This window comes from Ochotona princeps, chromosome 29 (assembly GCF_030435755.1).
Source record: "Ochotona princeps isolate mOchPri1 chromosome 29, mOchPri1.hap1, whole genome shotgun sequence".
NCBI classification, from domain to species: Eukaryota; Metazoa; Chordata; class Mammalia; order Lagomorpha; family Ochotonidae; genus Ochotona; species Ochotona princeps.
The window spans coordinates 22,704,112-22,730,176 of NC_080860.1; the positions used below are offsets into that span (position 1 = coordinate 22,704,112).

General features: G+C 45.1%; 1 long non-coding RNA gene across 1 annotated transcript; it reads right to left on the reverse strand.

The window, feature by feature from the left end:
* Positions 1–228: 228 nt before the first annotated feature.
* Positions 229–3,055, reverse strand: LOC131478289 (uncharacterized). The gene is made up of 3 exons (XR_009244400.1): positions 2,945–3,055; positions 2,308–2,509; positions 229–301 (listed from the first exon to the last, which is right to left on the reverse strand). It is a non-coding gene; the product is annotated as an uncharacterized LOC131478289 (long non-coding RNA).
* Between the last annotated feature and the right edge of the window lie 23,010 nt (positions 3,056–26,065).

Here is a 26,065-nt window from a genome sequence, read left to right on the forward strand (position 1 = left end):
ACCACCTACTGTGATCCAGGAATGACCTCACTGCTTTGTGAATTTCCAAAAAAGGCTGCTTGGGCATCAAAATCCAGCTGGGAGTTGGAGGTGGAAAGTGTGGAGACTTCTGGGAGAGGTTGTTGGGCCAGCTCTCACAGGCCAGTTGTATTTGCCCACATTTCAGTTGTCGCTATCAGGCAGTTGCCGCCAAGGTCATTGTCAGGCAGTCAACGCCAAGGTCACAATCAGGCAGTCACTGCCAAGGTGCTATGTAACCTCAACACCTGTGCACCTGTTGCCAGTGGCTGGAAACATCTTTCTGAAAGGTTGGGAAAGAAAACAAGGGCGCTTGATGAATTCAAGTGGCACATTCGTCACAGTGCTACCACTCCAACCCCCATCCCCTCTCGCACACATACACACTGGGAACAATTCAGATACTCAGGCCCACATCCTATCCCACAAACAGCAATGGACCGTTACTGAAAATGGCAATGAAGTCCCATTTGACCATTGAGTAATAGAGAACATGGGTCCAGTGCCATGAGGTGGTATGATAGCGAGTAAACCCACTGCCTGCGTTACTGGCATGCCCTATGGGCACTGGTTTGAGTCCCAGCTTCTAATTTAGCCCCTTGTTCCTGTGTCTGGAAAAGCAGCAAAGGAAGGCCCAAGTGCTTTTGTCCATGCTCCTACATGGGGCAACCCAGAAGAAGTTCTGGTTCTTAGCTTCCGATCAACTCAGGTTCGGTCATTGCAACGTCTGGAGGGGGAACAAGTGGATGGAAAATCTCTGTCTCTCCCCATCTCTTGCTCGAATTCTGCCTCAACAAGAGATAAGTACATATTTTAAAAAGAAGAATAGAGAACACACTAAAGTCCCAGGTTCTTGAAAGACATGTATGTGGCTCATTGGGGGGCCCCACAATGGCTGGGGGTGGGCCTGGCTGAAAGCCAGAAGCCAAGATCCTCTTTCAAGTCTCCCACACCAGTGCAGGAACTCAAGAACTTAGGCTGTCTTCGATTGTTTTCATGGGCACGTTGCAGGGAGCTGGATAGGAAGTGGTACAGCTAGGCTTGGAACCAGCACCTTTATTGGATGCCCTCATCATGGGCACTAGTCCCAGGTTCTGTGTCTCTTACAATAGATGGGCCATGTTGGCATAACCAGGGGAAGTTACTTGGGAATCATCTGTGGATTCTTATAGTTGGTTCCTGGGTTATGCACTCTGGTCCCTTTATTCAAATGCTTCTGCTGGAATCTCTACTGTGTTCTGCTCTGATGAGTATCTGCTAAAGCTTCACTCTTCATCCAAGCCTCTTCTCTACCTAGAGGCCTGCCCTGACAGAGACAACCCTTACCCACGCGTGGAAATGACAGCTCCCTCTTCCTTCCTCCGGCTTGCACCACAAGCTTTTACTAACAGAGAGCTTCTGATGGTTTTTGTGTTTCCTTATTTAATGTGTGATTTATTCTCTTCCATCTCCACCTCTCCAGGAAACGCCACATCTGCCTCTCTCCTCTCCAGGCAATAAACTTTATTTAGAATGTAACAGGTGTTGGTGATATCCTCTTCGACACTTTGATCAACATCTTCTTTATTAGTTTCTGCAAGTATGGAATTCTAGGAAGAAGGCAAGCTTTCAGAGTGCTGGGAAGTTATGTGTGTCCTGAAATTTCAAAGTGGAGGAAGGATTTTTGGTGGTTTAAACGTGAAGCTCAAATGTACATCACCACCAAGTGGCTGAAGCTAACACAGCGTATTTCCACCTGCTCCCTTGTCTGGCTGTGTGGGGTTTCATGGATTTCTTCATTAACCTGCACTTCCCCCATATAACAAGCCAAAGTCCAATCTCAGCTAAGTCACTCCTGTTCTTTCCAAATGAATCAAACTGTGGGTGCTCGTCTTGCTGTCAAGTCCACCTGACAAATAGATTTGTTACAATAAAAGAAAACACTAACTAAGCAGCCCAGATCTAATTTTAAGGCTGGTATTCCTAGCAAACAGCAAGTGTTATGCCAGGATGAAAGCATCTATAATTCATGAATTTTCATTTTATTATAAATCAGAGGGAAGATTTTCACTGTGAGACTTCTTTCAATAAATACTAAAAGCTAACATGCATGTATTAAAAATTTTCATACAGATTCAGTTTCATAAAGCATTTTGCAGTGAAGTTGGTCATGGGGAATATTCTAGAAGGGTTAACAAAATGTGAACAGAAGTACTGAACCTATTTATGCTTTGTGAGTTAATATCTATGTATACATGCGTACGTAGATAGATGAGTACAATCAAAGATCAAAGACAGGTGCTTAATTACAGATTAATGAACTCTCTCCTCTGCTGTCGGTGTTGAACTACTGCTTCTAAGGATGCTTCAAGGTCACTTCCTCCCGTAGAACTGCTGAACCCAATCCGTCACAGCAGCAGCAGCTGTCAGAAACTCAAAACTTCACCTGCCACTCCAATGCTCTTCCTTGAGAGAACTTGATCAGAAGGACCAAAGAGAAGAGGAAAGAATTCTGAGAGTAGAGATAAAAGTAGTATCCGTGATCAGAAGCGAAGCATTTTTTTCTGTAGCATCCTCTTTAAACTTCATGACAGTGGGTAGGGACAGGTGCTGTCTTAGCCCACTTTGTGCAGCTGTGATTAAATACCCAAGGCTGCTACTTTCCTAAAGGAGTCCAACAGTCCAGAGGCCAGCCCTGACGAGGGCCTCCTGACTGCATCACAGCGTGAAGGAGGACATCCTGGGGACAGCAAGTGCCAAGAGAGGCAGATCACACAGCAAGACAGAGGCGGGAAGGCAGGGAGGGGCTGGTCCTGCTTTTTGAAAACAATCCAGTCTCACAGGAACGAATTCCTTCTAGGGGGCCACCACCAATGCCTTCAAAGAGCAGTGTCCTGCTAACCCAGTCGCGTCCCTACCCAAAGTCCCCGATAACCCTCATCCTCACCACACTGAAGACTCCTTCTCTGCCCATGAACCTTTGCAAACCACATCCAACACATAGCGAGTGTGCGCAGCACCACTTCACGGATGACAGATTTGAGAGTCAGGCAGGCTGTGCAGTGTGTTCCTGCAGGTAGGAACACAGCTGACCTTCAGTGTGGACTAAAGTTAAGAGCAAAGGAGGTGGAATGTTCCACACGACTTTCCTCCCTTATCTTTAAGTTCAGGCGAGAAGAAAACCGATCCCCCGTTCACTCCTGTGAACTGTCTGTCAGCCTGTGTCATGGGCACCCATCAGCAGTTTGGAAGGTCCTGTGGCATTACAGCCATTCATTGTGTGACACCCCGCCCCTGGAACACATGTTTTCTGGGGGTAGTTCAGGTCTCTACAACACAGCATCTTATCTCAACTGAGCTGAGTGGAAATAGAAATCAGTCATATTTCCGATGTTTCTCCATCCCCCCCCAATTCTGAAAGTTTCTTTTAAAAGAAAATAATGAAAGGATTTACATTCAAATTCCCTGTTTATAAGCATCACGTTAACCTGTATGTTTCTTTCACCAGAGGTACTAACAATATAATTACCATTTCACTTTATCTACACATGATCTCTATGCAGGGATCCTTAGCCCGTTGTACGAATGAAAACATATTCAATCGAGTATTTAATTGAATAAATTCTTTAATCATTGACACAGATATTGTATTGCCTATTTAATAAAGAGACCAAGGGGATGGAAATCTTGAGCAGCAGGGCTAAAGTTTGAGCAAGGATCCAGCTGTCCATCCAGGCTAAGCAGGCCTTCACTTGCTGCTCCTAAGTGACTCTAAAGCGGCATGGTAGGCTCTCCTGTGACCTGCCTGGGGCTGCAGAAGAAGCACTACACAAGGCAGACCTATCCTCCCTGCTGCCACGGGGCTGATAACTCTGCTTTGAGATCCAAGCTCAACTTCCTACTAGGAGCCTGCAGCACCAAACCACCCTCAAGGTTTAGCAACCAAAAACAAACGTTTTGAGACATTGGCAACAATTCCCTGGAGGCAACATTACCGTCCGAATCATAACATTCAGTCTTAAACCTATCCATGGTGAAGGCATCACCATATGTTGTGTGTTTTATCAGGGAGGGAAATAACAAACTATGAACCCTTTAAGGGGCTGGAGATGGGTCAAGCATCCTTACACCCACGGGGCTACCTACACGTGCAGTAGAGTAGTTCCTATGATGCCCATTTCACAGATGTGGAAGCTGAGGAAAACCCCTCACACTCACTTGCTGGTAAGGCAGCCATCTCTCATGTCTTCATCATTGAGACTGGAAATTCTGCTCTGTGCCACACTCCTCCCACAGCCCGAAGCTGGCTCCTGGCACACAGGATGGGTAGCACATGAAGACTGATGCTGTATTCACGGGGTCAACTCAGCTCCCTCCTTAGTGAGCAAATAGCATTTTCCAGTTACAAGCCATGGCTGCCACTGACTCTGCTGGAGCCCACCAGCCTGACAGCAGTTGCCAGCCTCCGGGGAGATGAGACCAAGTCTTTTCAGGCAAACACTTCCTAATCTGCCTCACCTATCTCAAAGAAAACATCTGGGTATTTGCCTGCAGGAGTAGCAAACTTTATAGCTGTCTTCCGGTTGCTGTTGTATGCCATACAGTAGCGGAAAGCTTGATTGGATAACCAAGCATGAATTAGTAATGAACATTAGGCAGGAAAGACTAATTTGTTAAAGGTTCAGGAAAGACACAAGCGAGTCCAAATCCCAGCATTGCTGTGCACCAGCTCTCTGCTGCCCCGAGCTTCCACTGTGCTCAGAGGACAAAGCTGCCAAATCCCACCCCACAGGCCCCTCTCACAGTGTATGTACAGCAATGCAAAGTCCCTGACAGAAGAGGACAGGAGGCCAGTCATTGTTTGAACAAGGGAAGGGCAGATGAAGGGCTAACTTGTAAAAGAGGATGTCACGTTCCCTTCTCATGGAGACAGGGTGCTTGGTGGGGCACCAATGCCCACAGCCCACATCTGAGTGCCTGGGTTGGAGTCCTGCCTCCGCGTTCCCTCCCACCCTGGTAGAGAGCTGGTGATTGGTTCCCTGCTGCCAACTAGGAGGACCCAGATGGAGCCCCTGGCTCCTGGCTGCAGCCTAATCCAACCCAGCTGATGGCATTCGGGGAGGGAATCAGCAAATGAAAGATCCGCTCCCTCTACCACATACAAATGCAGAGAAATTACATATTTTACTGTATATCATTTTCATTATAATATAAATCTTATATTTATTTGATACCAGATTATATTATATAAAACACATTATATAATTATAAGTTCTATATATAATTTTATGTATAAATATATCATATAAGTATAAATAGAGAATGTATAGTTTATTATATAATTATACATGTATAATATATTATAAATTTATTTTTATCATAATAGAAATTATATATTTTTTCAATGGTAGAACTATATATAGTATAGATTTATCATATATTATACTTATATTTTATATTTATATAAATATACTATCATATTAATATTATATATTAATATCAGATTAACATTATACTATTATATATTAGTATATGTTAGTATACATTAGTATATATACTTTTAATATCATACTATATATTATATTCATATAAATATGTCAATATGACAATATTATTATGAATATATTAATGACATATTATTAATAAGTATGTTATCAATTAATATATTTTATTATGATGTATTTTATTAATATATTAAGGAGATATTAAAAATATTAGCATATCAATATATTCATATAAATACATTATATGTATACGATTATATTAAGTATATTATGTTTATATATTTATATTAAATATATTTATTATATGTTTATTTTTTATAATTATGCATCATTAATTAATATGTATTATAGTATTATAATATATGAAAATGTGTTATTCATATATTAATATCACATTAATATACTTAAATGAATACATTTATTTTTATACAATTATATTAAGTATGTTATGATTATACATTTATGTTAAAATATTTATTAAATACTTAATATGTAATGCATTTATACATGACAAATATATGTTAGATATTTATATGTATATAGAAGAAATATATTATAAGTTTATATTTTATATATATTAACAATATATAACATAATATAATACATATATATTTCCTAGTTCTGCCTTTAAAAATAGTGAATTCACTGTACCAAAACAATTGTAACATCTCCTCTCTCCCCTAAAGGAAAGAGTTACTGTTTCTGTGTGGACAAACTCAAGATCTCACTTCAAGGAATGGAATTTCCTTCTTTTTGCTCACCGAGAACCAATGACAAAAAATAAAACTCCCTTCGCATTCTGCAAGGCGTGGATTCCAGTGAGAGAGAGATTTTTCCCCACCACTCCACTTTCACGACACCCCTTCTCCCAGGGGTGTCCAGGTGAACACTGTCATGTTTCCAGGAGGGGGAGTCATTAAGTCTGAAACCCCTACTCCCTCCCCAACCCTGGGAAAGCTTGACCACAAGCGACCACTTCCAGCACACACAGTAATGCGTGGCCCTCCTGGCTGGAAATCCTAATGGATGCGACTCCATGCCCCGAGACAGGCAGAAGCGGCTGGGATGATAAGAAGGCAGGAGGAAGAATCAGATGGCATCTATGGGTGGCCTTGCCTCCCCTGCCTGAACTCTGACTCCCTCTAAAGTACCCCCACTTTTCTCGCCACATCTCCCCTACCCTCAGCAAACGCATACTCCTTGGGGCCTGCAGCACAAGAAGCCAGGTGCCCAGTCAGCTGATGAGGTAGGTGTCTGAAGATCGCACTTTGTGAATCTTGACCTCCCTTCCCTGTAGCCTCCCCTGCCCAATGTCTGCTTCTCCTCTTTCTTTTATTCTAGAAAATTGCCACTGTGGAGCAATGATGTTTTAGCCGTCTAGCTTGAACTCGGGACTGCATTCTTATCTGAGACGCAGCAATAGATTATTAGCCGTGAAGAGAGGAATATAAGCCAACAGCACATGTAAGAACAAAACATATGGGGTAGATACTTGTACATCTTGGTATTTCACCCTCCTTCACTGCTCACGTACACAGCTAGATTCAGTTTCCTTAGGTTCCTGGTGTTAGACTTATCTTTCATTGTTTACTAACCATCTGTCCTAGAATGTTGGGCTGTGATCCTTTGGAGCCACCAAAATTCTCACTGGGACACCTGCTGCCACCTTTTCAAGACCTGATGCAGGAGCACGGCCTGCTGTGGAGTCGTGTGCCAGCGGCTTCACTGCCTTCTGCTCAACTCCCTGGCTACAGACAATTGCTACCATGGCAACAGAGTCCCTGGCAACCAGAGAAGAGGAGAAAGAACTTCAATGAGTTAAGCAGTTCCTACCTGACTCCCGAAATTGGAGTAAAGCACTCTACAACTTAGCCCAAGTTTCCGTGGCTGTGGATGGCTGCGCAGACCACATTCCAGAGTGTCCCATCAGTCTCCGGGACAGTGAGCTCACTCTGAGTGCCACTGAATCACTGACAAGCAGCTGGAAATAGGAATGTCTTGCTTCTGTTTTGTTACATCAAAATATAGGTTAACCACATTCCGTGCTTCCTGGGAAGTTCATCTTTACAACAAGGAAACCCAAAGCATGATGTAACGTGACATGGGATCCACTCCTGAAAGAGCTGCTGTGATGGCCAAATGGAATGTATTCTGTCACCCATAAAATATTGAGGTCCTGCTGTGCTCGGACACTGGTATAAGACAACCAGAAACATCAGCATAAAGCAGACTGAGCACCTCCCATCTCACAGAAGCGGCATGAGCGGGACGCAAAGGAGGTACGTCTTCCCAGCATCTCTCCTCTTCCACACAGTGCCTGGCCAGCAACATGGCTGCGAGTCAAGATGGCCTTCCTTCATTTACCGGCTTTTATTGAGTACATTTTACCTGCCCAGCATATAATCAAAGACCCACAATGAACACAGTTGCCGGCACCAGCCATGTATAACTTCTCTGCAAATGGAAGAACAAAGCACATGACTTTCCATGGGTCCAGCACCGCAGCACAGTGGCTAAAGCCATCATGTACTACATCAGTATCTCGCATGGGCACCAGTTCATGTTTTGGCTGTTCCACTTCGGGTCTACTTCTCTACTAACATGCATGGGAAAGCAGCAAACTGTTGCCTGAATGTTTGTCTCCCCTCTCCCCTCGCACCCACGCGGGAGTGGAAGGTCTGATGGAATCCTGTAGTCAGGCTGAGGTAGCGGCGAGTGAAGCAGCACACAGAATATATTCTCTCTCTCTCTCTCTCTCTCTTCCTCCTCCACCCTCCTTTTCTTTTCTCTATCCTTCCACCTTTTAAAGAAATGAGTCTTTTGCAAAGAGACTCATTACAGCAGTCGGGAAGGGCTGCTCAGAAGTGACACTGCACTGAGAGCTGAGTCGCGGGGCGCAGGTCACTGCTCATCGGGCAAATGCAGACAGGGGTGTAAGCTAACAAAAAGGATGCAGAGTCAAGTCACAAAGAATGTTAGGCTAAGCCAAGGCAGAGGTGAGGGAAGCTGACTGGAGCATCTGGAATGACCGCAGGGAAGGACTCGGTCCCTCATCTTCAGACTAAGAGGAGCCCAGATGAAAACACATGTGCAGCTTTCTTAGCTCTGTGAGAGCAGGTGGGACCAATCCAAAGCCCACACTCCCCGAGACATCGCTAACTCTTGGTAAAGCACGGGAAATGCTGTTGCTTGGGTCTCTATGGCTGGAGTGCTGAACAAGTCAGGAAAGGAACTCATTGGCCTTGAAGAAGCGTGAGGATGTGCAGCTCCCTGCAGTCTGCTTTCCCAAGTCCACAGGCAGGTGAGTGGCCTGCGAGGCCCCAGAGGGTGCATGTGGAGGGCACACACACACAGGTGCCTCCAACTGCCAGCACCTGCCTCTGGAGCAGGGATAGGGACAGGCCCACTTTCCTTCTCAGGCTTGCTTGTTGTGGGAAACTAAATGCAACTTTAATATTCACCTGTGCTGTGAACACTGCTTCTACAAGCATTTCTTTGAGGGAAACAGTTGAGACCAGTGCAGGACTGACACGCACCAGATGAAGAAACAAAGAGAAATGTTTTTTTTTTCCCCTCTGCACAGATCACGGTGCCTATCAAGGGTAAAAATGTGTCTGCAGTGACAGCACAGTGCTCCAAAAGCCACTGTCTGCTCAAGGAGATCCAGGGATGGAAGGAGTTTTACCCTTTCTATACATGAGAGAGATAATGCGGTCAAAAGAGTGTTTGTCGCTTCTTTGTGATCGTCCTGGGACTAGAAGGTCTCCAATCTTACCCTGTGTGCAGTTTTACTAAGTAGCACCATTGAGTGCTGAATGCTCTCCACACTGCATCCCATTAAGTCCAGATGTGTTTAGCATCTGGAGACAGGCAACCAAGGAGCACAGTACCCTTCCCTGGGCCCTCTGTGGCCGTGCTGTGAGTTCAGTTTGCAAATGAGCAAGGGATGTGTTAGTCTCCAAACCCCAGGCTCTGTCTTCAATGAATCCTACTCCCCATAAGTCTGGGCTGTATTCAAGTTGTGCATAAATATGCAAGAGAAAGACATGAATACTGCATGTCTTGGGTGAGTTCCCATGGAGCAGCTCCTGAAACAAATGACTTATTAAAGAGGGATGTCTGAGAGACAGAGAAAAAAGAGACAATGACCATGCAGAAGCAACTATCTACAAATTGTTTCATCCAGGCATGGGAGCTGGGTCCCCCTGCTCCTCCGTGCCTTGGAGCCACCATGGGTTGCACAGGGAGATGCGAGGGAGGAGGGAGCATGCGCCCTCAGGCATTCTAACTCTCTGAAGGAATCCATCCTTCAGCCCAAAGGTAGCTCTAAAAATAAGGCAAGGAGCCAGTACATATGAGGAAGAACTGTGTAGAAATTTAAAAATTGATGTGAGAGAAGGCATGCAACAGTATCCATGACATTGTTTCAAAAAAAAAAACATGTTCTCCACCAAAAATATGAGTGCAGGGTCACTCCCTAACAGACCAATCCCATCCCTAATTCGGAACCAACCTGCCAGCAGCGGTTTGATCTACAGACTCCTTCTCTTTCTGTCTGTCTTCCTTGGCTGTTTCTCCAGTCGTCACAGTTGTTGGCCTTTCATTGTAGCACCATCAGCTGCAGTAGTAGATGAAACAAGGAATCCTTCCCTAAGTGTGTGGCTCAAAACCTCTGGAATACCACCCAGGAGAGCCCTGGGTCCCCCAGTCCTCACCCTGTTCCTTGCAGGCTGACCTCTCAGCATGCTAACAGCTCTGCAAGCTTTATTTACTTCTTGCCCTTCCCTCTCTTTAGACCCTGGAGCATGTCTGCTGCTCTCTTCATCACTGCTCTTTTAGCTTGCTGCTTGGTATCTATGGCTTCTTGGTGTAGAAACAGGTGGACTGAGTTCATAGTTATTCTGTTTGGTGAACTAAGTGTGGGAGCTCTAAACGGAACATCTTATCAGACCATCCGATTTCTCTCTTTTCTCAGATCACTGAGATTTCTCCAGACGCAGGAAGCAGCACCTGCAGAAGTTACGATTATGGCAGCCTTGGACGCCACAGCAATCATCTACCCAAGCCAAACCCTACAACTAGCAGGGGCATGCGCCACACAGAGCAGAGGGAAACATAACAGCACCTGTGAGCTGGATTCCACCTCATAATGTGGACTTCCAGCTTGCAGCAGGGCAAGGAATATGGCAGCCATGAACCACTGGAAGGCTACAATAGAGCCCAGCAGAGTTCTTGAAAGAATGAAGCCTTAGTGCTCTAGGAGCCGTCATATAGAAGAATCGATGTCTCTATGCACTTAGAGCAGCAAAAATTATATACTCCCCTTGGAACAATTCAGAAAATATTTACTCAAATCATTCCCCGTGCTCTATAGCTCATATGAGGAATCCTAGTTGAGAAAGGGTAAGCTAAACCAATGCTTTGTATCTAGACATGCACATTGAATTTATGGAATTTAAATTACTGGCTCAGTATGTGGCAAAGATAAAAACAGACAGGCATTTGCCAAAGAGACCCTTCTAATACCATATAGGCCTGTGCCTGGGAAGGATCTATGAGCGTGCTCAACCCTACCGCACCACTCAGGGCAGGATATGAGAAACAGAGGAATAACCTTGAAGGAGATATGCTCCTGGCTGCAACTAACTTGCATTAGTTTATCCATGCAACACATTCCAGAGTCAGGAACAAAGATGGGATTATTGGTTCCTTCTCTGATTTTCCTTTAAAATTTAGCCTTCTCTGCCTTGAAGATGAGCTTTTGTGTTCATCTTCTCAGGGAGTTACGATAGCAGCCAAGCGAGTTGACTGCTTTCTCAACCCTATTGCTAGTAGCATCTGTCACAGGAGAGGTGCAAATGATGAATGAATTCTAGGGGAGAAAATGCCTTCTGTATCCTCTGTCATTTCCCTGGGAGGGAAGGACCCCATATCTTATTTGATGTCAATAATGCTACTCATATGAGGTGGAAAAAAAGAGGGGTTAAAGTTATGTGCCTACAAACCATTTTAACAAAGAGTGACAAAGAAGCAAGCAGAGAAATAGAAGTTTGAATTTGCGGAAGCAGTAATTTGTGAGATGATTAGTTAGATGGTGGAAACCAATGGCAGGTTAAGCTATTGAATTAGTCCCTTTTTCATTGCTATCATGAAATACTGAAACAGATTGTTTTGTAAAAAACGAAGTTTACTCAGGATTCAGGGTCTGAGGATGTAAGCCTAGAAACAGCAGATGAAATCCTTGCTGGCTGACTCAAGAAAGGAAGAGAAAGAGGGAGAGGGAGAGAGACTGTGTGTGTAATCTCTGCCTCTCCATCGGAATTCAATCACAGGAGTTCCACCCTAAGCATTCAATTGAATCAAATCTCATCCAAAAGTCGTCAGAGCCAGGCATCATGATCAAATTGAATTTCCACATTTTTAATGCTATGGACTGGAGACTATGGGGATTAAACGCCTATGTGAGTTCAGCAAGGGGACACAAGCCATTTTCAGACCATAGTGGTTATTTAGCAAGGCTTGCTTGTGTAGGCATCTCAGGGCCATCCCTGCCTTCAGTGAGGACAGCTGGGCTGTGTGGGGAGCAGACTGCATCCCTTGCTCGTAAAGAGAGACTGAGGACAGATAGTTCTGAGATTGCATTTTCCCAGCTGCATTTAAAGACATCTTATGCTAATATGACCTATTTCAACACACCACAATCTGAGTCCTTCAAGTCCAACTGAAGGCGGCTGGCATTGGGACCCACACCTGCAGCACTGGCATCCCATATGAGCACAGTCCAAGCCCCAGCTGCTCCACTTCCAATCCAACTCCCTGCTAATTGCTTGGGAGAAGCAGCAGAAGATGGTCCAAGGGTTTTGATCCACACCATTTTATTTTGACGTATCAAAAATAATCATTTAAGTCTCTCCTTAATTTTGCACTTATTTATACTATTAAAACAATGTAACACAAAAAGGAAAACTTGATTTTTCTCATCTTGAAAATTTTTTACAAGGAACCACATGAGATTGTATTGAAGGAAGATTCCAGTGGTAATGAATTATGCATTAAATATATCTTGTGTGCCAATGATTGCAAACTTGAGTCTAAATGATGATGTAAGTGAAAAATAGAAAGTCTGAATGCTATGGGCAAAGATCTTCACCCAGCAGCCTTTTGCTACCATACATTTTTCCAGATTTATGTATTTATTTTTTATTGGAAAGGCAAATATACAGAGAGGAGATTCAGAGAGAAAGATCTTCCTTCTGCTGATTCACTCCCCAAGTGGCTGCAATGGCCTGAGCTGAGCTGATCTGAAGCCAGGAGCCAGGAACTTCCTCCGGAATTATGCAGGCACAGGATCCTCTACTGCTTTTCTGGGCCACAAGCAGGGAGCTGGATGGGAAGTGGAGTAGCTGGGACATGAACTGCTACCCATATGGGATCCCGGTGTATGAAAGCAGGGGCTTTAGCCAATAGAGCATCACCATGTGCCCTGCAATCATGCATTTTTAAAACTTCATGCTACCCCTAGATACTTAATCCGACTTTATGCAAGCAGCATGGGGTACAATAAACATAGATTTTTACCTGCTGGAAGCTTACAGTTTGAAACAAAGAAGATTATAAATAAACAAGCCACATAGCAAGCCAAAGTGACCCTTCCTACTTTTTTGTGCCCAAATTGAATATGTTCTGTTTGCAAACCCTGCAACCCTTTGTTGTCTACTGTTGGTATTTATGAGTTTAACTTTGGCAGTTTCAATAACAGATTATCAGGCTCAAAGGTCAGCAATATACAGAAAATATGTAGAAATGTGAAATACAAATGTTGTGAAGTCTGATGATGCAACCCAGTCCATGGCCCAGCTACCTCCATGACCCCATTGCAAACTCATCATTTTGCTCTCATTAGTACTCATGTGCTATGGTCTGAAGGCTAATAGCCCTCCAAGCTTCCTATGTTAAAATAAAGCTGATATGATGAGAGTATTAGGAGGATGTGTTTATTGGTCCACTGTGTCCCATCACCCTATTTAAAGGGCATTTATGAAAACTTGAATGGAGCAGTCAATGTACTGTTTATGATAACAGAATCAAGTGTTGAAAACTTTAGACTTCACAGGGTGAGTCATGACTGTATGACTAATGAGCAGGAAAGAAGCAGCAGAGCTATTTGTCTCTTCTGCCAGGTGCAGATATAGAAGGTGCATCCCTGCAAAGCAGAAAGCCAGCTGTCCCCAGAGACGGAATCCAATAGTGCCCTACTCTCGGACATCTGCACCTGGAGAACCATGGGGAATAGAATTCTATGACACACAAATCACCCCAGATAAGGTATGTATTGCCACATCTTGAACAGACTAGGACAATGTGCAAGCTATTTTATGAAGAGTTGAGAATATCACCTCTTGATTTAAAAAAAAAAAAAAAAGGAAGAAAGTTGATGCAGTCAGGGTGAAAGTCAACTCTCTGGGTTGATAATAAGAGGAAATCACAGTGCCTTGCAGTCAGCCCTCAGGAGCAGGCCAAGGCCTCAGGGTCCGTTGCTCGGACTGCCTGTCCAGCTACCCTCAGGAGCAAGGTGAGGACTGATGGTCCCCTGCTTGGGCTGCCTGTCCAGCTGCTCTCAGGAGAATGAAGATTCCCTGCTTGGACTGCCTGTCCAGCTATCCTCAGGAGCATAAAGGTTCCCTGCTTGGACTGCATGTCCAGCTGCCCTCAGGAGAATGAGGGTCCCCTGCTTGGGCTGCCTGTCCAGCTGTCCTCAGGAGAATGAAGATTCCCTGCTCGGACTGCCTGTCCAGCTATCCTCAGGAGAATGAGGATCCCCTGCTTGGGCTGCCTATCCAGCTATCTTCAGGAGAATGAAGGTTCCCTGCTCGGACTGCCTGTCCAGCTGCCCTCAGGAGAATGAGGATCCCCTGCTTGGACTGCCTGTCCAGCTGCCCTCAAGAGAATGAGGGTTTCCTGCTCAGACTGCCTGTCCAGCTGCCCTCAGGAGCATGAGGGTCCCCTGCTTGGGCTGCCTGTCCAGTTGCCCTCAGGAGAATGAGGGTTCGCTGCTTGGGCTGCCTGTCCAGCCATCCTCAGGAGAATGAGGGTCCCCTGCTTGGGTTGCCTGTCCAGCTGCCCTCAGGAGCATGGTCCCTTGCTCAGGCTGCTTGTCCACCTGCCCTCAGGAGCCCACTTTCCCATCACAAGCCTCCTCAGTTACCCTCCTGATGTTGCCTCCTCTTCCCATATGTCTCTACCACAATATGGCCCTTAGTGTGAGTCTCACTGCTGTTTGCCCCTCTAGCCAGGCTCTCCCAGACATAACATGTGGAGTGATTTGATAAAAACCTTCTCAGGACTCCTGCTCAATACCCACCCACCTCTTTCTTTCTCCAGGGTGGACACACATATCTGGAAACATAAATGTCATTATTTTATTATTCTGTGCTATTGGGTTATCTTAAATGAAGTTTATTATGGAGTCAACCACTGCCAGGATACTTTGAATAATTCATAGTGCTTATCTAGAACTATGCGAGTATACACCCTCTTCCTCATGGCTCACCACCACTTCCCCATCCACAGCCAAGCTACCCTAAAACAGCCTTCAGCTCGGCACTTGCTTTTTCCCCAGGTATCTGTGTGTCTCCTTCATTTCCCAGTTCAAAGGTCCCCTTTTTACACAAGTCTTCCCTAATATCCATGTAAAAAGCTCTCTTCTCAATCTCTCCCTACTCTTCGTCCATCTTTAAAATTATCGTCTTCATCACTGACATAATGTAAGATTCGAGAAAAGTCCTAACGTGGCATAAGCACTCAATAAAATGTTGTTGAATTACTTACCTGCTCAGCTGATGAAAGTGAAGCTGAAGAAGACTATTGTCTCCATTTGAAATGAAGGCATGGGGTGGACAGGGAGGAGAACCACAGGCTGTGAAATCCATCTCAGAAACTTCAGTATATCTCCTGGAGATGTGGGGAGTTACCATCCATCCTTCCTTCCACACTCCGAGCTTCATGGATTGCAATCACCATATCAAGTCATCCCATGTCTAGCAAGGTGACCTGCTCATCATGAATGGCCTGCAAAATACTGTCGAATCATCAAGCGCAAGGTGACCAAGAATGTCTTTGTGAAGCTGCCCTTTTTTTAAAAAAAATTATTTTCTCCTAAGATACACAGTTGTATTAGATGTTGGACTTAGAATCAAAAGCAGCCCATCTCCCTGAAGAAACAATTTCAGTGTGCATCTGTGTTTCCACTCTTCACATGGAGAGACCAAAGAACACAGGAGGAGGGGGATGCCAGGGGAGTTGGCAAGGCTGGCACTGGCCAGGGAATCCCAGGCACCTCCTCACTGCCGACGGGCTAGGCCCACGTGAGCTCAACTGCCAGCATACACAGCCCTCTCGCGAGAAACAAAGGGACATTCCAAGCATCTGAAAAATAAATAGCCTAACCATGTGCCCCTGGCTCAGCCTCCTAAATCGTGAGACCTACATGGGCAAAGGCTTGTGTGTGAGCACATAGGTCTAGCTGCATGTCTCCCTGCGGGGGCTCTACTGCACAATGGAGACCTGTGGGCATAACAAATTGCTACCCTGGGGCTGGCCTCTCCTGCAGCTGCCTTTGTCCACATTCTCCTATCAGCCTGGCTGCATCAGTCCTCACCCACACCATCTGTCCTCCTCCTTCCATCAGGTGACTAGTAGGATATCTTAAAAAGGATACCCAGCTAGGACTTCAGAACCTCTTATGGAAATGCGAAATGTTCCAGCAATATCAATGAGAAAGGAAAGCACGCAGCCAACACCTTAGTTCTCCAACAAAACATCTGTGCTTCTTTCAGCTTAGCTCTTCCTGTTTGAAGGAACGTGGGCACCTCCATCGTTTGCTCCTCCATAGGGTGTACAGCAGTATCCTTGTTTATCTCCTTCTGGTCCTGCTTCAGTTTGTACAGCTCAGGGTAAGTGAAATGGCAATGTTTGTGTGGAAATGCAGTGGGTTCCATCACTGAGTCCATCACAGAGTCTGCCCTTGGGACCAGAAGTCCTTTCCCATCAATCCTGGCGGAAGCCTCTGTGCTACACAATGTTTTCCCCTTCTTCCTGCCTTGGCCTGTCCAGAGTCACTTTGCTTTCTGGCTCCTCTGTGCCCTTGTTCAGGATTTATGACAGTGTTGACCCATGAGCCACCAGAACCTTGACTGTTCCACGTTTCTCTGACAGCCTTCAGCCCTCATTTTATTCTGGAATAACCACAGACACATGTAGACTGAAGTTGGATCAACAGTCAACACACAGATGCTCCTGGAAACAGTTGTTAGCATCCTCAGGGAGTCCCTCCAGACCTCTCCTAGCCAAAGCCTTTAAGGGTGTTTCAGAGCTGTGGATAGGCGTCTGGGAAGACTCAGAAGAGATATTTCCCAGTCCACACAATACCTTTCAAATCATAGGCTCAGCTTTAGTATGAGCTGCAAAGTAACTAAATGGGCGTGGCCAGCATTGTCAAGTTAGAGGCTGGAAGGAGCATGAGTGTAGACCACTTTGATTAGGCCTAGGTGTCTTCCTTGCACAGGCACCTAGGTGTCTTTTTTATATGGACACCTAGCTGGCATCGGGGGGCCTGGGGATTCATGCTGTGGGTCAGCAGAGTGGACCTGGGAACTCATACACATGCATCCCAGGCAGATGGAGTGCAGCAGGGGAGAAGTGATAGGGCCCCAGGCTGGCATGTTGGCATGGTGCATTCGTGGGCAAGGCTTGGAGTCTTGTAAACATGCATGAGTTCCTGGTGGGTGGATGGGTAGGGTCCCAGGCCAGGATGCCTGCTGGTGGACTGGATCTAGGGTCCCAGGTGGATCTGGGATGGGCAGGGTTTCAGGTCAGCACTCCAAATTTCTGGAAGTCTAGGCTAGGAAACCCATATACTCACAAGCATGGGGGATGTGGATTGCTTAGGAAATGGGGTATGGGATATATGGGAGGGGAGACTGCTAAGGGAGTACATTGCTAGTGAGGAGTGACTTCTAAGAGACTTTCGTTGATAAGGTCACTGTACTTGCAAGTAAGCAAGGGGGCTGACACTGAAAGGTTTCAAAGACAGAAACTGGAGGACATTTGTGGATTAGACCAATGCACCCATGTGGGAGACCTAAGCTGGGTTAGTTAGCATCAGCCACAGCTGCCTACTACCCACCAGTCGTCACTCACTGGCACACAAGGAAACTAGGGTTGGGAAACCTACCAAACAGAGCCTAGTAAAGAAACTATGGGCATTTTTCTGATGGGCTGTGGCTCCCACAGCTGAGCATGAGAGTCGGGGCTGGGGGCAGGCCTGACTAGATAGGCGGTAGTATCCATTGGCATAAGTGTGGGCTGGACAGTGGGGTCGGTCAGTCTGAGCTTCCTGCAAAGATCTGTTCCAACTGGGATGTTGAAGGCTAGGAAGAGGAACCCCAGTCTTAGGATGCACCTGCCTTCAAGGCCAACTGCATGTCTCCACACTCTTTGGAGCCCCTGGCTTTCTGTACACAGCCCTTTGCCCTCCTCTGCATTCTCTTGAAACTCCACCAGAAACCTCTCCAAGACACTTGCCTGGAGGACTCTCCTCTTTGTGAGGAAGTTCCCAGTAGGGGTGAGCATGGGGAAGCTTAGTGAAAAAGACTAGGACGTGACAAATCTAAATGTCCTTATTGTCCCACACCACCCTTTCGCAGCCCATCTAAGATCAGTAACAGTGTTGGCAGTACAGGGGTGTGGGATGTGGGGAGGGCAAAACTTTTGCAAGTGCAATAGTGGCTGCACAAAACATACACGCATTGCCTATTGCCGCTCAACGCAGCAGGTGTAGCAAGAGCAGTTTGTTGGCTTTCCTGCACTGCACTGGTGCCTCCTAGAGTATTTTATGAAATCATTTCACTTTGAAAGCACAGAGAAAAATACATTATTTCCAGGTATTCACAAGGGAATGCAGACGCATGCTCACTTCCAGCTGTTTGCCTAGCCAAGCTCCAGAGACACGTGGAGTCACTTCCAATCTGCCATCTTTGGCTGATGCTGACAAAGGCAACCCCATTGGGACTGGAGAGGAAAAACTCTATTTACTCACACAATTCCCCTTTCCTTCCCAAAGCCCCTGCCAGAAAATGATTTAGGAGAAGATGCATGAGCAAGCAGCTCTCCACCTCTCCCTTGGCCTGGCGCACAGGTGAAGGGAGCCAGGGAGTGCGTGGATGTTATTCAGACACGAGGCTGTTAACCACGCGTAGCTGTTGACCATCTGTGTGTGAAGAGACTGCAGTGATTCCGGCCATTAATGAAATGTGGCAAAGGACAAGAAGTACCGTGTAGTGCAACAGGTACCACCTGGAGTCCCCCAGCATTTGTTCTGAATCCTCACCTCTTTCACTGTTTGACCACCAGAAAGAACAAGTATGTCTGAAGTTGGCTTCATTCTTATAGCATTTGAAACTCTCCAGGCATGTGGAATTTTAGAAGGTGCAGATTCTCGCAGTCCTGGATGCCAGGCTGGGTATGTTCCAATCCATTGCTATGGAACTTGGTAGGTAGAGGGTCAGAGTCAAGCAATTAGTTGGTCTGCCCCATAGTTACAAATCACACTGCAGCATGAGGAAACATTAATGAAGAAAATTCCCTCTCTCTCTCGTGAGAGAGAATACTAAATAAAGTATGACAATCCCCTGTCTTTGGCCCCACTTTCTGCAATTTAGGGTCAACCAAGGTCTACAAATGCTAAGTGCAAACTGCAAAATTAAATGATTCAAAATGGGTGCTGTGAAATCCTGCACATTACTACTTGGCAGTGGCTTAAGTAGAGGTTAGGGTTTAGTGTTTGTGGCTTCAGACAGCTATTGGGGTCTTAAAGCAGAAACAGGAAATGTAGTGGGGATGAAAGAATTAGAGAAATTGACACTTACGCCATCTAATGAAATAGATGATTAAACAACGCTCATCAATGGCTTAATAAAGCATCCGTGGTGGATGCCTGAGGACTTTTCGCATGTGTGGCTCACTGACAGCACCCCGTCTTTGTTATCGGCCATGATATTTTTGGGAAGGAGCTAGCAGGACCATCTGTTTCCTGAAGAAAGTCATGGAAGGTACGTGGCACCACCTAGGAAGAAAAATACTGTCCAAGGAAATCACCCTAAATTAAATCTCCTAATGCAGTAGATTGACCTACCAGTTCATAGAACGTATGGCAATTTGAGGAATGCATCAAAGAAAGCTAAGAGGAAACAGCCCAAACCCATGTAGAGTTCTACAAAATAACCGACATCTTTCACAAGCAATGTGCATGGCAGAAAAGTGAGGCTGGGAACTTCGTATAGGTCAAAGGAGCTGTAATAATTACATCAACCAAGTGCAATCCATGGACCTAATTTTCACCTTAATGGTTGCAAAAAGATCTCCAGAAAGATAGGAGAAAATGGGAACATAATGTGTGTTAAATGATATTTCGCAATTATTAATAAAAATGTGTTAATTTTATCTGTAGTGAAGATGTGGTTGTGTCCATTATTCTTTACCAGGCATGTCTTTCACAGACTCATACTGAAATCTGTGTAGTTAAATCAACAGGACATATTGGATTTGTGTGAAATAATTCCTTACCTCTGTAAGTATGTGTCCAATTTCCGAGCACCACTCGTTGGAAAGACTGTCCAATCTCCCTGGGTTGATTTGGTTCACTTGTCAAAAATTAATTGGCTATAGATGTGAGGGTTCATTTCTAAGATCTCTAATCTATTCCACAGACTTTCATCATCCTCTCTCTCTTTTTTTTTAATGTGGTACCAGACTGTTTTGATCACCGCAGCCCTGTACTACATCTGAAAAACTGGTATTGTCATAACTCCTACTTTTTTTTTTAATTGTTTGATCACTCTAGTTTTTGGGTGGTCTCATGTTTCCATATGAATTTTAACAATTTTTTTTCTAGATCTGAAAAGAATGTCAGTGACTCTTTATTGGAATCACGATGAATATGTCGATAAGTTTAAGAAATAAAGACATATTGATGATCAATTCTAAACAGATCAAGGATCTAAACCTGTGAAATGACACCATCATAGTGTTAGAGCAAAACATCAGGAATGCCCTGCAAGACAGGCACAGGCAAAATTTTCTTAGAAAACAAACCAAAAGCACAGGCAATTAAAACCAAAATAAATTAAGTAGACTACATCAAACTAAGAAGCATTTAGTGCTAGGGAACTGGTCAAAAAAATAAAAAAACAGCCATCAGATTGGAAGAAAATACAAACTACACAACAGACAGAGGGCTAATACCCAGGATTTAGAGAGAACTTCAGAAAATTGACCACAGCAAAACAAACAGCTGAGTTCAGCTAAGGACCTAAAAAGAGGTCCTTTTTAGAAGATGAAATTCAAATGACTAACAGTTACATGAAAAGAAAAAATGTTCAGATTCTCTAGCGATCAAGAAAATTCAAATAAAAACCACAATGAGGTCAACCTAATTTCAAGAGAATGATCCCATACAGAACTCAATCAGCAGTCATGCTGGTAGGATGCAGGGATGAAGGTATTCTAATCCACGTAAACAAGTGTAACCTATGGAAGTCAGTGCGGAGAGTCCTCAGACAGCTGAAAATACATCTGCCATATTACCCAGCTCTAGGGGTTTAAACCTCCCCACAGGCCCCGAGGTCACCGAGGTGAGGGTATGGGGATCTTCCACCGCAAGAACCACCACAGACAAGCTGGTGAGGAATGTCCGTTTTATTATGCACAAGTTATAGGTTATAAAGACTAAGGAAGGGGAGGGCAGGAGGGCGTCTTCTGGCAGGCCCCCAACACAGCAAAGACACTGTAATTGGCTATACAACATTGTCTATTTCCCTTGACCTTCTGGTCATGTCAGAGGTCACTTTCCACACATAGGCCTGGAAGCCATGCCTCAGGTCACAGGCAGGTAAGCTCTAAGCCACATCCACCAGGTAGCAGGCAGAGACTCAAAGGCTATTGCCCACAGCCAGCCTACCCACTCCTGGGAATAAATCAAAACATGGAAATCTGCAAGTGAGAGAGTAACCTATAACCCCGTGTTTACAGCACTGCAATTCACAATAGCTAAGACCTGAAACCAACCCAGGTACCCAACAACAGATTACTGAATAAAGAAAACATAGGACACATGGAACATTCACCATTAAAAGGAAGGAAACCTTATGGCTTACAATAAAATGGACTCAGCTGGAAACCATTGTGCTTACTAAAATAAGCCAGTCACAGTAAGCATCATATGTTCTCTCTAATCTGCAACAACCAATACATAGACCAGAAAAAATATGAACTCTGTAACAGAGATTGGCATACTACTAAGTAATTAATGTTTATAGCATACATTTTTACCCCAGAATGATACTAAGATTTCAGTTTTTACTTCTTAATTGTATTTTACAGTATCTAACTTCATTTTCTTCATTTTCCTCTACTTGCTATGCCATGATAGATTTACATATCAGAATGTTAAGCTTATAATGATGAAATGAGGGGTAGGCACACGGGCTCCATTGGTTAATCTTCCATCTCCAAGCACAAACATGCCATATGGGTGCCAGCTAAGCTGCTCTACTTCCCACCCAATTCCTTGCTTGTGGCCTGGGAGAGCAGCAGAGTATGACCCAAGGCCTTGGGACCCTGCACCCATGTGGAAGATCAGGGAGAAGCTCCTGGCTCTTAGCTTCAAATTGGCTCAGCTCCAGCCATTGTGGTTATTTGGGTAGTGGACCAGCTGATGGAAGATCTTTCCCTTTGTCTCTCCTTCTCTCTGTAAATCAACCTTTCAAATGAAAATAAATAGATCTTCAGGGACAGTTGGCTGGGCCCCCGGGGCTGGCTGACCTGGGGCCTCCGCCTACTCCACCCCACATAGCTCCTGGATCCCTCGGGTCCCAGCCTCTGCAGGTTTGGCCGCAGCTCCCACCACTGCACTGGCACCTCTACTGTGCCACACAGCAGGAGAAAGGGGTTCCACTGCCTACACCATGGAGCCAAGATGGTCACTTCTCCTTTTCCAGAACCTTCTCCAGCCCAGGCTCCACCACCACCCAATGGCACTGGCCTTCTCCCCACTCCGTCTTGGGACAGCTTATCCAACCCCCCTGGCTCCCTGGAAGGGAAGCAGGAGTGCCGCTGCTTCCTGCCCACTGCCCCAGCTCCTCCTCTATCTCCCACCTGCCCTCTCCTGGGCCCTGAGTCCTGAGCGCCTGCAGAGATGGACAGGGCTCTCTCCGTTGGAGCCCTCCCAGGGAGAGTCGAGGATTGGACCAACCTCTTGCTGTCCCGTAGCTGCCTCTGCATTTCTGCTTACTCATCTACCCTCATTTTAGAACCATTTTCAGAGATTTAGAATGCTTTACAGTAACGAATGGATTCTTATGTAAAAATTATTTTTATACTTTTTGCAGCAAAAGGAAATTGTAATATTTGTACAGTGTCCACATGAATAAAGACCATGCCTAAAGCTAAAAAAAAAAAAAGAAAAAAGAAAATAAATAGATCTTAGAAAAAATGGTAAAGTGAATGGTTATGCTATTTATAACAACTTTAAGACAAAAACCAGTAAGAGGGGCGGAAGGAAGAAGAAAGAACAGAGCAGCAGAGGATCGCCTATATTTCATGATCTGTATCATTAAAGAAGAAATCGACATACATGAATTTTAAAAATAATAAAATAGCTCTCTACCTAAAAGACAAAGGAGATGAGGGGCCTGAATGGCAGCAGGATGATAACAGCTTGAAAATTGATAAAGATGGGTGAGTGGTGCTGCATTTGTGTCTAAAAATGTTCATAGCAAAAGGTTGAAAAAGCCTTTGCAACTCAATTATTGGCTGTGTGGTGTTGCTCAAGTTTTGAATTTTGTGAGTTCGTATTCCTCAATAATGAAACAGGGATAATGATTTCCCTCTCATGATTGCGTTGGAGATGAATGAGTGTAATAGCCCTGAAAAACACCAGGCTACCAGTCCTGCCTTAATGGCCTAGAGATACCATGGAAAACCCTCGACACTCCGTTGGTTTCCTCCTCAGCCAGGCTTCCAACAGCCATCCTAGTGAGTCCAGGTGTAAGCTTGACCCATCCTCAGGATGTCCCTTGAGGACATGGCTCATTCTCCTTCGTGTCTAGATGCCTGTTACACCACACAGTGCTGGGTGTGTAGTCAGCACTCCACCAGTTGGCTGACTGAAGCAATGAATGAAGTGCCTTATTTCAAGCATGATCCAAGTGCCGGTGAATGAAAACCCGGGACCCAGGGGATCAGAGCTGTGGTTAAAGGAGGAGCGAGAGTTGGTGACATTGATGGAGATCAGCTCTGGATCGAAATGGGCAGTGGGGAAACATGGAGGACACGTAAACTTTCTGAGAGATAGATGGCAGAATACATGCCAGGAAAGGACAGAGATACAGGGCAAGACTGTACAAAAACACCCCCCACCACCACACACACACACCACACATATACGCATGCAAGAGTACTGCATACAACCTGAGCCTCTCCCACAACAAGTGCAGCCTAGACAACTCTGCGAAGCAACAAATGTATTGAGGAGGCAGGTAAACAGACTAACCAGCTGGGGTCAGCTCTCCTTTCCTTCAAAGAGTGACCCTGAGATGAGGGTTACAAGGGATACAAAGAGTGATTTATGCGTCTATGGTAACCACGTGAGTTAGGCAGCCATAGGAGGCAGCCATAAGAAAAGGGCTGAAGCAAACCTTACAATATTAATTCAGGATTAATTACCCCTGGACATGATAGCCTAGCAGCTTAAGTCCTCATCTTACATGCACAGCAATCCCATATGAGCACCAGTTCGAATCCTGGCAGCCTCACTTCCCATCCAGCTCCCTGCTTGTGGCTTGGGAAAGCAGTGGAGGACAGCCCAAAGCCTTGGGACCCTGTACCTGCGTGGGAGACCCAGAAGAGGCTCCAGGCCCCTGGCTTTGGATCAGTGCAGTTCCGGTCCTTGCAGCCACTCGTTGCACGAGAGGATGGCAGATCTTTCTCTTTGTCTCTCCTGTCTGTGTATCCCATTTTCCACTGAAAATAAACAAATCTTTGTTCCAGATGCTCTTCAGATTCCCTGGCAAGTTCAGTCTTCTTTAAAAGCATTTTCAAAAGTGCTTTTTAGGTATTTGCATCTCCTGAAGCAAAAACCACATCTTCAAGTACAGCCCATAGTCAGAGGCAATCAAAGGGAAGGGATGAGTGTGACAGAAAGGCGTAGAGGTGAGCCTTAAGGAGGGAGCCCTGGTGGTCCCTTGGAGAGGAAGATTCAGCAATTGCATCGCTTAAGGATGTGGAGGCTGGAGACAGCACAGCAGGGATTATTCATGGAAAAGCTCCACAGAGTACTTTAAGTTGAGTTCCCTTAAAGGCAAAAAGCAACAGGGTGGGAAATATATTATAGGCAGTGTATCTCATTACAAAGAAGAGAAAATCTTTGTTGAAAGCAAGATCAAAATCAGAAAGGATATGATAATGAATGAGAAAGTGATCTATTGTCTGTGCGTTTTAACTTTGAAAGCCTAGTATTTTCAGGCCCCTGCTGATAAATAATAGATTAGGAAGAAAGTCAAGTCTAAAGCAACTGGTTTATCTTGCCTCAAAGGAAAACCATTTGTAACCAAGTAAATGCCCTCAAACCAGAAGTTGTTAGAGAAGCGACTGGAATGAATGAGGCTGTCTGCTTTTTGCACATCATGTCAAAAACAGTGTTGATAAATGTGGATGCAATTTGAAGCTGTCTGCAGCTTTCAAAGGCTGGGAGCCTTGTAAGAGATCTGATTAATTTAACACGTCAAGCCTAATGGCGAATGAGCTCAATTTCTCCAAAGAACAATTAGTTAGTGGAATAAATCAACATAAGATATTGTCAAATGCAAGGACCGTTTTCATTTCCAAAAAAGAAAACATTTTTTTTCTGGCCGTGGTTGAACTTGCACAATTCTCAAGGCAATTCCAACGCGCTCAGCATTGGCTGCCATCAGTTCTCACCACATCTTGTCTATTCCTCTTGCCTGCTTTCTGTATACTATCCACATGTTTTGAAACCATAAAATTCCTTTTAAAGCCCCTCAATTTTATCCCATGACATTGGTGATAAACAAGGAAAGTCCATGCATCTTGCAAAGCGAGGGCTCATGAGCACCCTCGGTCTGATCTCCACCCCTCCATCAGCTTTGGTGCATTGCCTGTTACTTCTGGAGTCTTCCCACATTATGTTCCCTCTCCCTGGAACCTTCTACACCCTCTGAACAGCTCACTTAGTTAACACCCCCTGCCCTCACAGACCTCAGGTCAGATCTCAGAGTGGCTTCCTGGGGCACTCTTTCCTGCGATTCCTGGCAAGGGCATGCCCTCGTAATGCAACCTCACTGCTCCTGGGACGAGCACCTGCTACAGTCCTTCATACCCATGACTGTCCTTAAGACCCTCTATGCTTCCAAAGCCACCATTCTCCCCAAAGCATTCTTTCCAACACCGGTGTGGCTCCATTTGGTCAAACATGATGATCTATTCCCTGC